Consider the following 13,647-nt stretch of genomic DNA (forward strand, 5'->3'; position numbering starts at 1 on the left):
AGATCGTGCACATGACACTGCATGATATGACTGGAGGAGTTGCAATGCATGAGACAAATTTCAAACATCACATGCACATAATATGGATGAAATAGGGAAGTTGCTTTTATGATAAAAGCAGACAAACTATCGTCGAGAAAAAACATCGGTGAAGGTTTGAAAAAAATCTATCAAATAATAAAAAAGTTAAAGCTTTTCATTTTGTGACGTAAAATCAAGCCGTATGAATTCTAAATATTCCGTTTTTTATATTATGGCATTTTCTCTATAGAGTTGGCTGTGGAATAAATGAAATACTTGGTGTTGGGGATACATCCACCACACAAATACAAGCATCCTTTGAGGAAGTAGCATTTTTCTGAATCACATGACCTATGCAAAAGGTGGTCTTGTCACAAAACTGTAACTTTAACAATGTATAACTTTGTTATTTATTAAAGATTCTTATGTAAACCTTCAACGATATTTTTCTCTTTTTTCTGCTTTCAGTAAAACGGAAATTTCTTTAGAGTGAACTCTACCTTTATATAAGCAAATGCATAAGAATAGAATATACACAAAAATAATTCATTAATATTTCTATGTGCTATAGTGCCATAACAAAATTTAAATTAAAATTCAAACAAAGAGGAACAATTAGCATGTCACAATACATGGACGATTTGTTATACCTCTACCTTGTGATTTGTAATGCGCCAAATCCTTGAAAGAAAGAAAGAAAGGAAGAAAGAGAGAGAGAGAGAAAGAAGGAAAGAAACAAAGAAAGAAAGAAAGAAAGAAAGAAAGAGAAAACTACAAATATGATAGTATATAGATTCAGGAACAATTAAGAGTAAGAAGCATTGAATAGACGAGTCTTAAGGTAACGTTTAAATTTGTCAATGGACGTGCATTCACGGATAACCAGGGGAAGATCATTCCAGAGAACACGGCCAGCGTGAGCAAAAGCCCAAACCCCAATGTCTTAACGGATTTGGGAATAACTAAGGAACCAGAGTTGGATGAACGTAGAGTGTATTTATTAATAAGAGTAATATTGTACTGTGGAGCATGGAATACAAGGAGAAGGATTTTGAAGATGATGCGATCGTTGACCTTTAACCAATGAAGAGATTTCAGAATGGGTGTGATATGAACAAGTTTTTTGGGTAGGGTGACCAAACGTGCTGCAGCGTTCTGGGGCTTTTGGAGTTTAGAAAACTGGGTGTTGGGTAAATTGTAAAGCAAGACATTCCCGAAATCAAGTCGTGAAGAATTCATTTTTCAGTAGCAGATTTTGACAAAATTGTTTGGATGAACCGAATATTCCGGAGCTGATCCCTTACAGATCTACAGATGTTGGTTATTTGATTTGACATAGAAATTCTTTGAATATATATTAAAATGAACATAAACGACATAGTGGGGCATTGCAAGAAACTTACGTTTAATCGCAAAGCAATTTTTGTCAAAAATCAATCGTAAGTCTGGCAATTAATTGCATATTTGCGCGTAATTGCTACTCTGCTTCTTCCAACAAAGCAGTAAACAAAGGGAAAAAATCATTGTGCTCTAGTTTACTGGTAAATTTGCATCAGACTTATTAGCGTTTGTACATATTTTTTAAACAATATCCCCAACCCCAATTGTATGTGTAATAGTAATAAAATACGATAAACTATTTGGTACAAGCATAATAAATATATTTGTACAAACATGTGCGCTATATACCCTCGCCATACTGACAGAGCTAATTCGTTTATTGACATAAAGGCGTGTGTGTGCGTATTCCCAAAAGGACAACTTTAATCATTCTGTTTACAAGCATCTACACTATCAATAAATCCCGGGGGGGCCACTTCCATTCACGAGTGGATACCATGCGCGACCATGGGGTCTCGAAAAGCACCCTAAACACGTAATTTTCATACTCTGAAAATGCGCCCCTTAACAAGTATTGGCGTGTGAAACCCTACCCTTAACAAGTATTGGTAACAAAACGATACTCTTGGCAAATGTTCCCTGAAATGAACCCCTAAACAAGTACAGGAATGTTTTATTGTTACGGGTCCTTTGGTCGTCGGCTTTACCTTATTTGGTTTAGTACGACCCCACCTTCTACACCTCGCGCAAGCAAATCGGACTCTAAACACGAAGTGTTGGGGAAAAAAGGACATCCTTTATAAAACATTTTAATTTTGTTTTATCATCCCCGCGAATTCGACCCTAAACACGTAATTTTCCTGGCGAAATAGATACCCTTTTTCCATTATTTTTGTGTTTTTGACACCCTTATTACGTTACGTACGTAACGTGCCCTATCGTGAAAAAGACATCCTTTTTACCTTTTTTTTTTGGTCGCGCATGGTATCCACTCGTCAATGTAAGTGGCCCCCCCGGGCAATAAATGCACAGGAAATCAGTGCTGCTATAAAAGAAAAAAAGACATAAAGAATAAAACAAACATACAAGGTAAGATTTTTTTTGAAATAATACAGGAAGGGATAAAAAAACACGAGGACATTTATGAAATTAAAAGATCATATGACGTTATAAATGCAAATACATCAAGGAGCATGCGAATGTACCCTGGAATAAAAATGCCAAGAACGCCCCATGAAAGTATAATTAAGTATTTACATTGTTTTTTAAGCAAAAAAATACACTTTCGACAGAATTAATACATGTCATGAAAAGCTCTTTGCCAGTTCTTCATGTAGTACTTTTATCTCTGAGATGATACATTCATGCTAAAAAAATCTCAAAAGTTAAACAGAATATTTGATTAAGCTCACTCACATTGAGAATAACCATTTAATGATGCAATCAATATGCTTAACAAGCCAGATTGCAATCATTGTCTTCTGCCATTACTTACAGTATTTCAAGAATCTGGAGATTATCGAAGATTCCATTTGGTAGGTGCCGAATATGATTGTCTGAAAGGTCACTACATGTGTGGAAATGACAATAAAACAAACAGTATTATTATGTTACAAGTATCAGTCGACTGTGCTATAGGAAGTGTAAGTTACGAAGAAGAGGACGAAGAAGAAGATGAAGGATGAGGAGAAGAAGAAATAAGAAGAATGAGGAGGAGAAAAGGAGGATAAGAAAACAAGAGGGGAAGTGAAGGGAAAGAAAAGTAAGATTAAGAGAAGCAGTGGCGTATCGGTGGGGGGGGGGGGGGGGCGTGTCCCGAGCTCCACTTTCAGAGGGGTGCAGAAAATGAAGAAAAAAACGGTGAAAACAAGACAAAAAAAATGGAAAGATGAGGAAAGGAAATAAAAGAATAGAAAATGGAAAGGAGAGGAAGACAAGTAAATGAAATTAGGGGAGGGGAAAACTTGGAAAATTAAAAATCTTTCATGTACCTATATAAATTTCGCTCTCGTTTCGCGCTCGCATCGCGTGTTAGTTAGGTATATATCTTTCTCAAAAGCCTTGAAATATCCAGCTTTGAAGTCAATATACAAAACATATTTCAGCTCGCATATCGAATTTTTGTTATTTCGTTCGATTTACAAATTGATTTAAAACAATCGTACAAAATTGTCACGTTTTAGGTCTGAATTTCAAAAAAATTCAATTCGCTTTGCGCTCTCGCATGATTTGATTTGTGAAGTCCCGATCTTCTTGCTGTATCCATACGGTTCTAAAAATATATCTTTCCATTTCTTATTGTCAAAGCTAGCACTGCGTGCCTTAATATGAAAGAGAAGAAGAAGGTGAAGAAGAAGGGGGAAAAGAGGAAGAAGAGGGGGAGGGGGGAAGAGTTTGATTTAAAGTCACCACCAATGTCATCCTAAATTTTACATTCTTCGAGAAAATATTTATTGCATGTTGTTTGTAAGACTCCCCTTTGGGATAGGATTTAATTTCAGCTGCGTTCTAGCTTAGATACGTTCATATCTACCTTAGATTTCAATTTCCCCGTGGATGGTTTCGGTACGTTATGTGATGTGGATTGAAACTTTTCTCTCTCCATGGCCCTGAGAAGCGGTGGTGCTGGGGGTGCTGCGTGTATTATTCTATATAGGCAGCACCCCTGGAGTTTTTGCAGGTGTGACAAAATGGACAAATGTAACTAAAACAATCCCTTTTTTGCTTCATTTGTTTAAGTGACCCCCCCCCCTTTTTTTCTTTGCTCGTCAAATTTTTCGGGACCAAATTGACCTTCATTTTGTAGTGAAACCTTTTGCTTGCTTGTCAGTTTTTCAGGACCTAAATGATCTTCATTTTGTAGTGAAACCCTTTTATTCATGCAAAATTTCTCGGGACCAAAATGATTTTTTTTTGTAGTGAAACCTTTTTTGCTTGTAAAATTACATCATCAATCTCTGTAATAAAATTGTTCCCATGGCCCTGTTTTTCTCCCCTTCCCTTCAAGAAGACACAAGATGCATGCATAACATGTACCACGTAACCCTTAGCTACATGGCTCGTGGTAGAACAATACTTGATATTGAAAGGGCTATTGTGTACCAAGAAGACCGAATAAATAAATATACATGCAAATAGATGTAAATAAATAAATGAATAAATATATACGCAAAAAAGATGTTATCTTTAGTTTATAACAAACTCGGCGGGGGTCAACAATTATCATTGTCGAGCATTTACAATCTTCAACCTCCACATGTCTCATGAATTTGTCTAGATTTTTCATTTACAAAAATATCTTTGATTTATCTTAAATTCTAACAATTATTCATCTTGGAAATGGGATAAAAATGAAATATGCATGGAATCGAACTCACATTTCAATCAAGGTCGGATGTGAAGAAAAAGAGTCTCTTTCAAGCGTTGAAATGCTGTTATTCTTCAGCACACTGTTCAAATGGAAAAAAGGGTAAAGGAAACGAAAAGGAATGTTTTCACTAATATAAGTTGTTTTTAAGATTTCCTTAAAGGCAGGAAAAATACAAACATATAAATGAAGAATTTTTTGGCAATTATTAAAACCAAATTAAAGCCTGGGATATTTTCTTTGATTAATATGTTCCGGTGTACATAAGTACATAATATTCATGAATTATACAAATAAGTTTTGAAAAAAAATCACAAATATGCAATTAAACTTCAAGCTCGTTTTTACGCCAACTTGAGTTTATTGAAAGCAAAACAAATAAGAGTGAAATCCGAGCTATACTACGATAATTACACAAATTCAATAAAATTCTTCTAATTTTCTCATAAGTTTGCGGATTATGCTTTCTACGTATTAACAGGGGCCGCGGAACGGTTTTGAAAGTGAGGGGGGGGGGGCTGACCATGCAAAAAATCATTATCATTGATCAGATGGTCATATTTACGTTTATGTACACGGTTTTAGAAAAAAAGTATGGGGGATTAAGCCCCCCCCCCCCCCCGTTTTCGCGGCCCCTGATTAACATATCATCAGGCAGATTATATCTTAAAAGCTTCTATGGGAATGATATATCCGGTCATCATTAGGAAATGATAATTTTTTGTATTACCATGAGTTTAGCCAGCTGCGCGGATGTAACATCACTAAATCCCGTCACTAGCCTTTGTTATTAGGTTCTTACGCCTTGTTTCATAAACATAACTTGTACATATTTATGTTCTTCATGACACATGGATTTTTTGTATTAATTTATGTTTACAAAAATGTAAACATTTTGTGAAATGGAAGGAAAAATGGTTATTTGAATTGATTTAAAAAAATCAACTTTTTCTGTCAAACCTTCATGTTTCTCCCCTTTCCTGTTTTTAGCTGATACCAGGGTGGATTTTTCGTTTAACATTGGGTGAACCGATGTCTGACAATTCTTAAGAAAACATGAACGTAAAATCTTGATTCATGTATTATCATGCACGGAAGCTTTAAAATGCCATCGTCTTGACAAGATGGCGAGATATTCTATCTTGCCATGTTTTAATTCAACATGGCGAGAAACGTTATCTTGACAACCCCTTTTTTTAATAAAAAGTTCTTTGTCGACATGGTGAGATACGTCATCTTACCAAATTGACTTATAAAATGTTCCTTGTTGACATGGCAAGATACTCTATCTTAAGTTGATTTATAAAAGGTTCTTTGTCGATATGGCGAGATACGTTATCTTGCCAACTGACTCCAAAACAGTAATTTGTAGTCTCGGGATGAAATATCTCGCTGTGTCGACTTATCAAACGATGTCGCCATTGCAAGGTACGTTATCATGCCAAGTCTACTATTGAAGAGTTGTTTACCAGCATGGTGAGATACGTGGCGGACTTATCTAGCCGTGTCATCGCAAGATATCTCGTCATGTTAACCTATGTCGACATGAAAAGATAAAATATTTCGCCAACTCATCAAGTAAACGGCAATTTAAAGTTTCCATAATCATATTTTGATTTTTGACATTTTGATCTTTCAAGTTAAGATCTGATTTTTCATTTTCAATTGTCGTTCTGACTGGTCGTATTAAACGTAGAAGCAATGTTCTATTAATCCAAAACAATATCTTTACGATTAAAATGCTTAGCTAATGGAAAAGGAAAATGAGCAGTATGATTACATAAAAACATGGTTCCTAACATCTCTGTTTGTATCTCCCTGAATATAGGTAGTCTATGTATATTTCATTTCCCACCTTCATTTTCTTCTTTTTACATCAATTTAAATGCCTTTCCCCATATTTTTTTTTCTTCCAGATTATCATGATTATTGAAATATTTCATCCAGAAAACCTACAGCTTACATAAAGTAAGACTCCAACCAGTCCTTTCCATATTTGTTGTAATTGCAAGTATACCATACCGTACCACCTGACACGTCTGGGCATGAAGGTAACGGGGGCGTTGATGTGGATTTTCTTTTTTTTTGTATAATGTAGTATTTGTAATAAGGATAATGCGCTGGATTATATGATACGATATAAAAAGCTACCCACGGTATAAAAAGCTACCCACGCGTGTGGATCAAAACACCGACCCTCAATATACCCTACGCCAAGTTACCATTAACCCTGGAGAAGTACGCCCACCCCAGCGTGGACTCCCACCCAATGCCTTGACCCTGTACATTATCAATGAGCGATGCCCTTGGGCAAAATGGCCTCTTTGAGAACTTTCCGCCTCGAAATTCCCCCACACTTTGCGCATAATATTCATTAACAGCTATTCCATATGGATATCAACCAACCACTCCTTCGGCGATACTGCATAAGACGTACTAGTCGAATTTCTATTCCTCTGCGGGGCTCGTTTTTCCTTTTAGATGTGAAGGTGAATATAGATTTCGCAATTTTTCGTTATTTTCCATGGCCTTGCTACACAGCAGCTGTGATTAGGGGAACATTCTACCACACCATTAGGTCTACCAATTCAGTAAGTTTTGATGGTCAGAATGCGGCATGATTACAACTTTTTCTTTCTTTAAGACCTGAAAACTTAAATGTTTTTTGTTTATATTATTATTCAACAGAGTTCGATTTCAATTTATCTCGTGCAGTATCGGGCCGTCTGCACCATCCCGAAGTTTCAAATTAGCGCGCTATTTCTGATCCGGCAAATTATCCCGATCTGAAAAATCTCGAGATAGTTGGCGGTGCAGACGCAATTATCGCGCTAGTTCGTAGGATTAATCTCGAGATTGCAATCCCAAGTCAACTCGGGTTTATTTGCAAAATAGCGCGCTATTTTACGAATTATCCCGCTAATTCGTCGGTGCAGACGCACTCGAGATTGGACTCGGGGTAATTTATTCATGACGTCAGTCCATAATGCAATTCGCGTTCCACTTCCGCCTTGGTCAAAACATAAACACGTGCGAAAGTCAACTTTATACATGCGAATAGCGTTCATAAGCAACGATGGTGTCCCCACCAGTGAATGGATTTTGGGAGAGACCCCGGGAGAGACTAGACCGAAGGGGGAGGCGCTCATCGCATCGACGATGGTCATATTCAATAACAACACTGACAGCAGTGTTGTCTTATTCCTTCGCAAAATGTGAGCAAATAGCATTTCTTTCCTCCTTCTCCCTCTCTCTCTCTCTCTCTGTCGTTGCCTCCTACTCCGCCATCATATTTCACGAAGAATACATCACTTCTTCACTCGCTGAGCTGAAAGGATTGTTGCATAACACCGGTTGAATTCGGCGAAAGTACTAATGAAAGGAGTTCATTGCTTGCATATCGCGGGAAGTTATTCAAAAGCGCGGGCCGTTGAAACTCCAAGATCCGAAAGTGCGCATGCCCGGAATATCGGGCTTGTTGCCTCGCTCGAGCAGATATAGCTCCTCGTGGGATGGTGCAGACGGGGTTTCATGAATCTCGAGATTAATCGCGAAGAGGGCTGATCGGGCTAAAATCTCGAGATTGAGCAAACTCGGGATGGTGCAGCACGCTGGGTTCATGGAAACTGCAATTTGATATCCTTGATTTGGCTATTTACATTTATCCTGACGAAATCTTTAGTAGCCAAGACTTTTTTTTTTCATATGTGTGAATAGTTGCCGATATCCACGTATACAAACACATTTTGAAATGCCACGCATCATTTTTAACGAGTTGGGAACTAAATAATTCATCATCAGCTCAGTGCTTGTTAAAAACATAGCTACAGAGACATCGTGTGTTATCTTGTCACTTATTTCATGTTACTTCAACGATAATTTGATTTACGTGTACTTTTGTTAACGCACAGCTCGGTGCAAATTAAAACCAATTTCAATTCTTGTTTCTATTTTTATCAACGATCGATCGAAATGGATCGTGCCAACTTGAATATCATTAGATTTAAGCCCTTGCCATTACTCGAACTGGTACGCTACTTTTGCTTGTAAAGTACTTTGATACCCATTCATTTTTAATCTTTTTCTCACGTAAATCCATGGATAAGGCGAGTAATCAACCGAATGCGAATCGTATAGGTAACTTTGTGGAGCCTTGACCTCATAATTTGTCAAACTGTTATTTATCTGTGGCATATTTTTTTTTTCAGAAGGAAGCTGGACTATCAAGGGTTCAAAATAGGCCTACCTGCATGATATTCTATGAATAGGCCTAAATCGTGTCCAAAACTCTATGTAGAATCAGTTTGTTTAGCACTGTGCTTGTATAAGGTAACCCCCCACACACACACATTATATTATTTCGGTCTCAATACATAGGTGCTATCTTTTGAAATGGAAGGCTTCATAATACATTAAAGGTCATATAAGGCAACTTAAGAAGCTAAATTGCCAATTCGTTTATTGCGAAGTCGTCCTCTCGTCACATAGCCTACCTCCATTTAGTCTAATGCCCTTCCGTCCATTAACATTTCGTCTAATAATCATTTGGTCCAATAATCACTTAGTATATAATCACCCGTTCGTAAATGACCATTTCGTCTCATAACCAGTTGGTCTAATTCCAATTTTCTTTAGTGCATTCATTTCGCCCGATCAACACTTAGTCCAATTAGACCAAATGGTATATGGACTGAATGGCTATTTGACCAACTGGTTATTAGAAAAAATAGTGAGTGGACGAAATGGCAGTTAGACGCGTTGGATAGTGGACGAACTGATGGTAGACCAAATGATAGTAGACGAGTTGGTAAATGGACGAATTGGCATTAGACAAATTGGAAATAAACCCTGATCACATAGCCACGGCTTTTAACAGTAATATCTCGGTCACATCTGCTCTACGATGGCCATACGGCGAGTCGAAAATAGCCGTTTTATTCATTTTTATTCAAATCACATATATGTAGCTGGTGCAAAAATAATGTTAAGACGGCTGTTTTCGACTTGCCGTACAGCAAATGTGACCGAGGTATTAATCTCGCTCAGCATCAAAGTTTTCGCTCTTCGACGTACGGAAGAATCAATAGAGTAAAAATATTGGGAATATCCGTCAATTGACAATGAAAATCTGAAAGGTATTTGTCGAAAATTGGTGAACCGGAACAGCAGTTTTGTCCTTAGTTTCGGAGCTGGCGAAGTATTGTTATGTCGTTTGTTCTGAATCAAAGACTAAACTGCTGTAGTGATTCACAAATACAATGACTTCTTTGCACTTTACAATTTCTCTGTTCTTGAATTCTTAGTACGTAGCTGAAACTCCCTATTCTTTTCTCTTACAATGCGCCAATTTCTGTATTGACAATAATACCTTGGTCACATTTGTTCTACGGCGGCCGTACGGCGAGTCGAAAACAGCCGTTTTAACATTTGTTGTACCAACTACATATAGGTGGTTTGAATTAAAATTAATAAAACGGCTGTTTTCGACTCGCCGTACGGCCGCCGTAGAACAAATGTGACCAAGGTATAAATAATGGCATATTTTTGTATAGCGAAGTAGGAACATTCAGCGACAAAGATGTAACCCAGGAGTCACGTCTGCGTCCGTGCTCGAATAACTCTTGTTAGTACAAACCGTTCTCGCAGCCCCAACGTGGCCGAACATGACTTTGTGACATTATACCATGGAGCTACTGATAGCTCAATGATTATACGAACAGACCTTCAAATTTTGTGTATAGGCATACTCTTAAAGGTTGTTTCCGAGAGTGTCGCAATGGCTTCAATGTTTTGAGGGACCAAAAAAAATCGCGTATGTGAGAACATTTTCAAAAAGTTGCGAGCGAGCAAAATTAGATTTTCATTATTAATATGAAAATCTACTATTGTCATTTTCAGCCGTTACCTTTCCTTTTCTTCCTTTCTTTCTTTCCACTTATATATTTTTTTTCCTAGTTGTATATTTTTGTGGAGGGGGGGGGGGGGGAAGAGCCCCTTCCCCATCCCTGAGCGCCCACCTGCACTTGTCCATGGCACTTGCTTAACGAACTGCAGATTCTACGTCTTGGTCGAAAATGGTCCCATGAGGAAAAACGAAAGGGAAATTCCGCATGCGGGAGCAGCGAACATGGCTTCGATTAATGTACCGTACATGCTTTTACAGCATGCACGGTCACGTCGTTTTTTATTTGCCTTTATTAGGTGGTCTGTCAACGACAGATCACCTATTGATTTCGCCAGAATTTTCTTTCTTTATTTATTTATTTATTTATTAGGTGGTCTGTCAACGACAGATCACCTATTGATTTCGCCAGAATTTTCTTTCTTTATTCTTTATTCTTTATTTATTTTTATTTCTTCCGTACACTTTTTTGTACACACGTTCATTCGAAATCGATATGGTCAATTTCCGTCAAATTTCTGTCAGTCATCAAGCCCTATGATTTCTAGTAAAATCAACTTTTTCAAGGTCATTAGGTCATCGTGACGTCATCCAGGCGCCATTTTGTAAAATCACATCGTCGATCATATCTCCATTATCAATTATCAAAAATCAATCAAATTAACATCACATCAACTTCAGGTCAAAGGTCAACAAGTCATGTCATCAAAGGTCACCTGGAGGTCACGACGCGCGCGTACGCGCTCGTCAAATTTTTAAAATGCTCAAAATCACTTTTTGACCAAAGTAAAGTACGTTTCAGGTCATTTCAAGCATTTCAAAAATTTGCGCGCGCACACGTATGCGCGCGCGTTTCCGCGCGTAACGCCTTCAACGCAACGCAGAAACGCAGTTTTTTTTATAACATTGCATTTATAATATAATTCTGAACAATTTGATACCTTGATCAACCTTCTACGACAAGTAATAACGAAATTATCACCCGTTAAACTTTGCAGCACGTGTGCGCGCGAGCTCTCACTACAGGCCATATATGGGCAAAAACATGTCTATTGAAAATTCACTGTAGCTCTTTAAATAGTCCGTTGACCCCAATTTTTTTTTCATATATTGATAGAGTATAAGTTGTAGATATGATTTCATGTCACCATTGTCCCTCAATTTGATCATGACGTCATAAAAATTGCGCCTAAACTGAAAATTTCATTTTTTCAAAAATGACGTCATCAAATTTATGCAAATTTTATCATAACTCCGTGAATATTGATCATTTTTCGTCCAGATTTCGATATGTTGTAGTTTAGAGTGTACTTTTTCTCGTCAGTTAACATGAATTTTCATTTTGAAAAACGCATCATGGTGTAAAATTGCGATGAAAAGAGGCATGTCATTTTTCCTCATTTTACGTGTAATCTCTATGGGACATGACTTTTTCTCAAAACTAGATTCTACATTCCTCTACTTCGTGAGCTATATCTCCATTTTTTCTTGTTAGTTATCCCTGAGCTTTTGGTATGATGTAGCTGAGATTCTAAGCTTTCGGAAGTGTGCCCTCCATTTTTCGATCAGATGCCAGGATCATGCCCGTTTTTCGCTTGCAAAATTGGATTTGTAATTCTCAAATTTGCTTACGTGTAATCTCTATGGGAACGTGTAATCTCTATGGGGAATATCGTGGCTCAATGGATAACGCACTTGACTTGAGTTCTCGGGGGCGCAGGTTCGAGTCCTGGGGGTGAACAAGGTGATTTTTTTTCCCCATTTTTTTCTTTTTACCACCTCGCACATGATCCTTTATGGTATTTAAAAGGTATGAAAGTTAAAATTTAGCAAGATTAAACAGATTATAATTACTATTTTAATATCACATGTATTTTCATATATCAAAGAGACCCTTTTCACAGTTCTTTATCATCTCCCGACTTTTACAAGTATTCCATCCATAATGAACATTCCGTTGTCATCATGAAGATCATATTGATCTGCTTGAACATGGTAATAGTGATCATGTTGGCGAGAATAAGGACAGACCACCTAATTCGTCCGCATGACGAATTAAAATCTAGTTTATTTTTATTTCTTCCGTACACTTTTTTGTACACACGTTCACTCGAAATCGACATGGTCAATTTCCTTCAAATTTCTGTCAGTCATCAAGCCGTATGATTTCAAGTAAAGTCAACTTTTTCAAGGTCATCAGGTCATGATGACGTCATCCAGGCGCCATTTTGTAAAATCACATTGTCGATCATATCTCCATTATCAATTATCAAAAATCGATTAAATTAACATCACATCAACTTCAGGTCAAGGGTCAACAGGTCATGTCATCAAAGGTCACCTGGAGGTCACGACGCGCGCGTACGCGCTCGTCAAATTTTTAAAATGCTCAAAATCACTTTTTGACCAAAGTAAAGTACGTTTCAGGTCATTTTAAGCATTTCAAAAATTTGCGCACGCACAGGTATGCGCGCGCGTTTCCGCGCGTAACGCCTTCAAAGCAACGCAGAAACGCCGTTTTTTTTATATCGTTGCATTGATAATATAATTCTGAGCAATTTGATACCTTGATCAACCTTCTACGACCATTAATAACGAAATTAACACCCGTTAAACTTTGCAGCACGTGTGCGCGCGAGCTCTTACTATAGGCCATATACGGGCAAAAACATGCCTATTAAAAATTCACTGTAGCTCTTTAAATAGTCCGTTGACCCCCAATTTTTTTTCATATATCGATAGAGTATGAGTTGTAAATTTGATTTCATGTCACCATTGTCCCTCAATTTGATCATGACGTCATCAAAATTGCGCCTAAACTGAAAATTTCATTTTTTCAAAAATGACGTCATCAAATTTATGCAAATTTGATCATAACTCCGTGAATATTGATCATTTGTCGCCCAGATTTCGATATGTTGTAGTTTAGAATGTACTCTTTCTCGTCAGTTAACATGAATTTTCATTTTGAAAAACGCATCATGGTGTAAAATTGCGATGAAAAGAGGCATGTCAT

At 37.4% G+C, this 13,647-nt stretch overlaps 1 protein-coding gene across 1 annotated transcript in view; it reads right to left on the reverse strand.

Moving 5' to 3' along the window:
• The window catches only part of LOC129261348 (relaxin receptor 1-like), a 32,527-nt gene that overhangs the window by 14,587 nt on the left and 4,293 nt on the right, over positions 1-13,647 (reverse strand). Inside the window, exons 3-4 of the mRNA XM_054899415.2 lie at positions 4,740-4,811; positions 2,858-2,929 (exon numbers count right to left, since the gene is read on the reverse strand). The gene's annotated coding sequence lies outside the window, so the exon portion shown is untranslated. The remainder of the gene's footprint in view (positions 1-2,857; positions 2,930-4,739; positions 4,812-13,647) is intronic.

The sequence above is a fragment of the Lytechinus pictus genome, chromosome 5 (genome assembly GCF_037042905.1).
Source record: "Lytechinus pictus isolate F3 Inbred chromosome 5, Lp3.0, whole genome shotgun sequence".
Classification (NCBI taxonomy): Eukaryota; Metazoa; Echinodermata; class Echinoidea; order Temnopleuroida; family Toxopneustidae; genus Lytechinus; species Lytechinus pictus.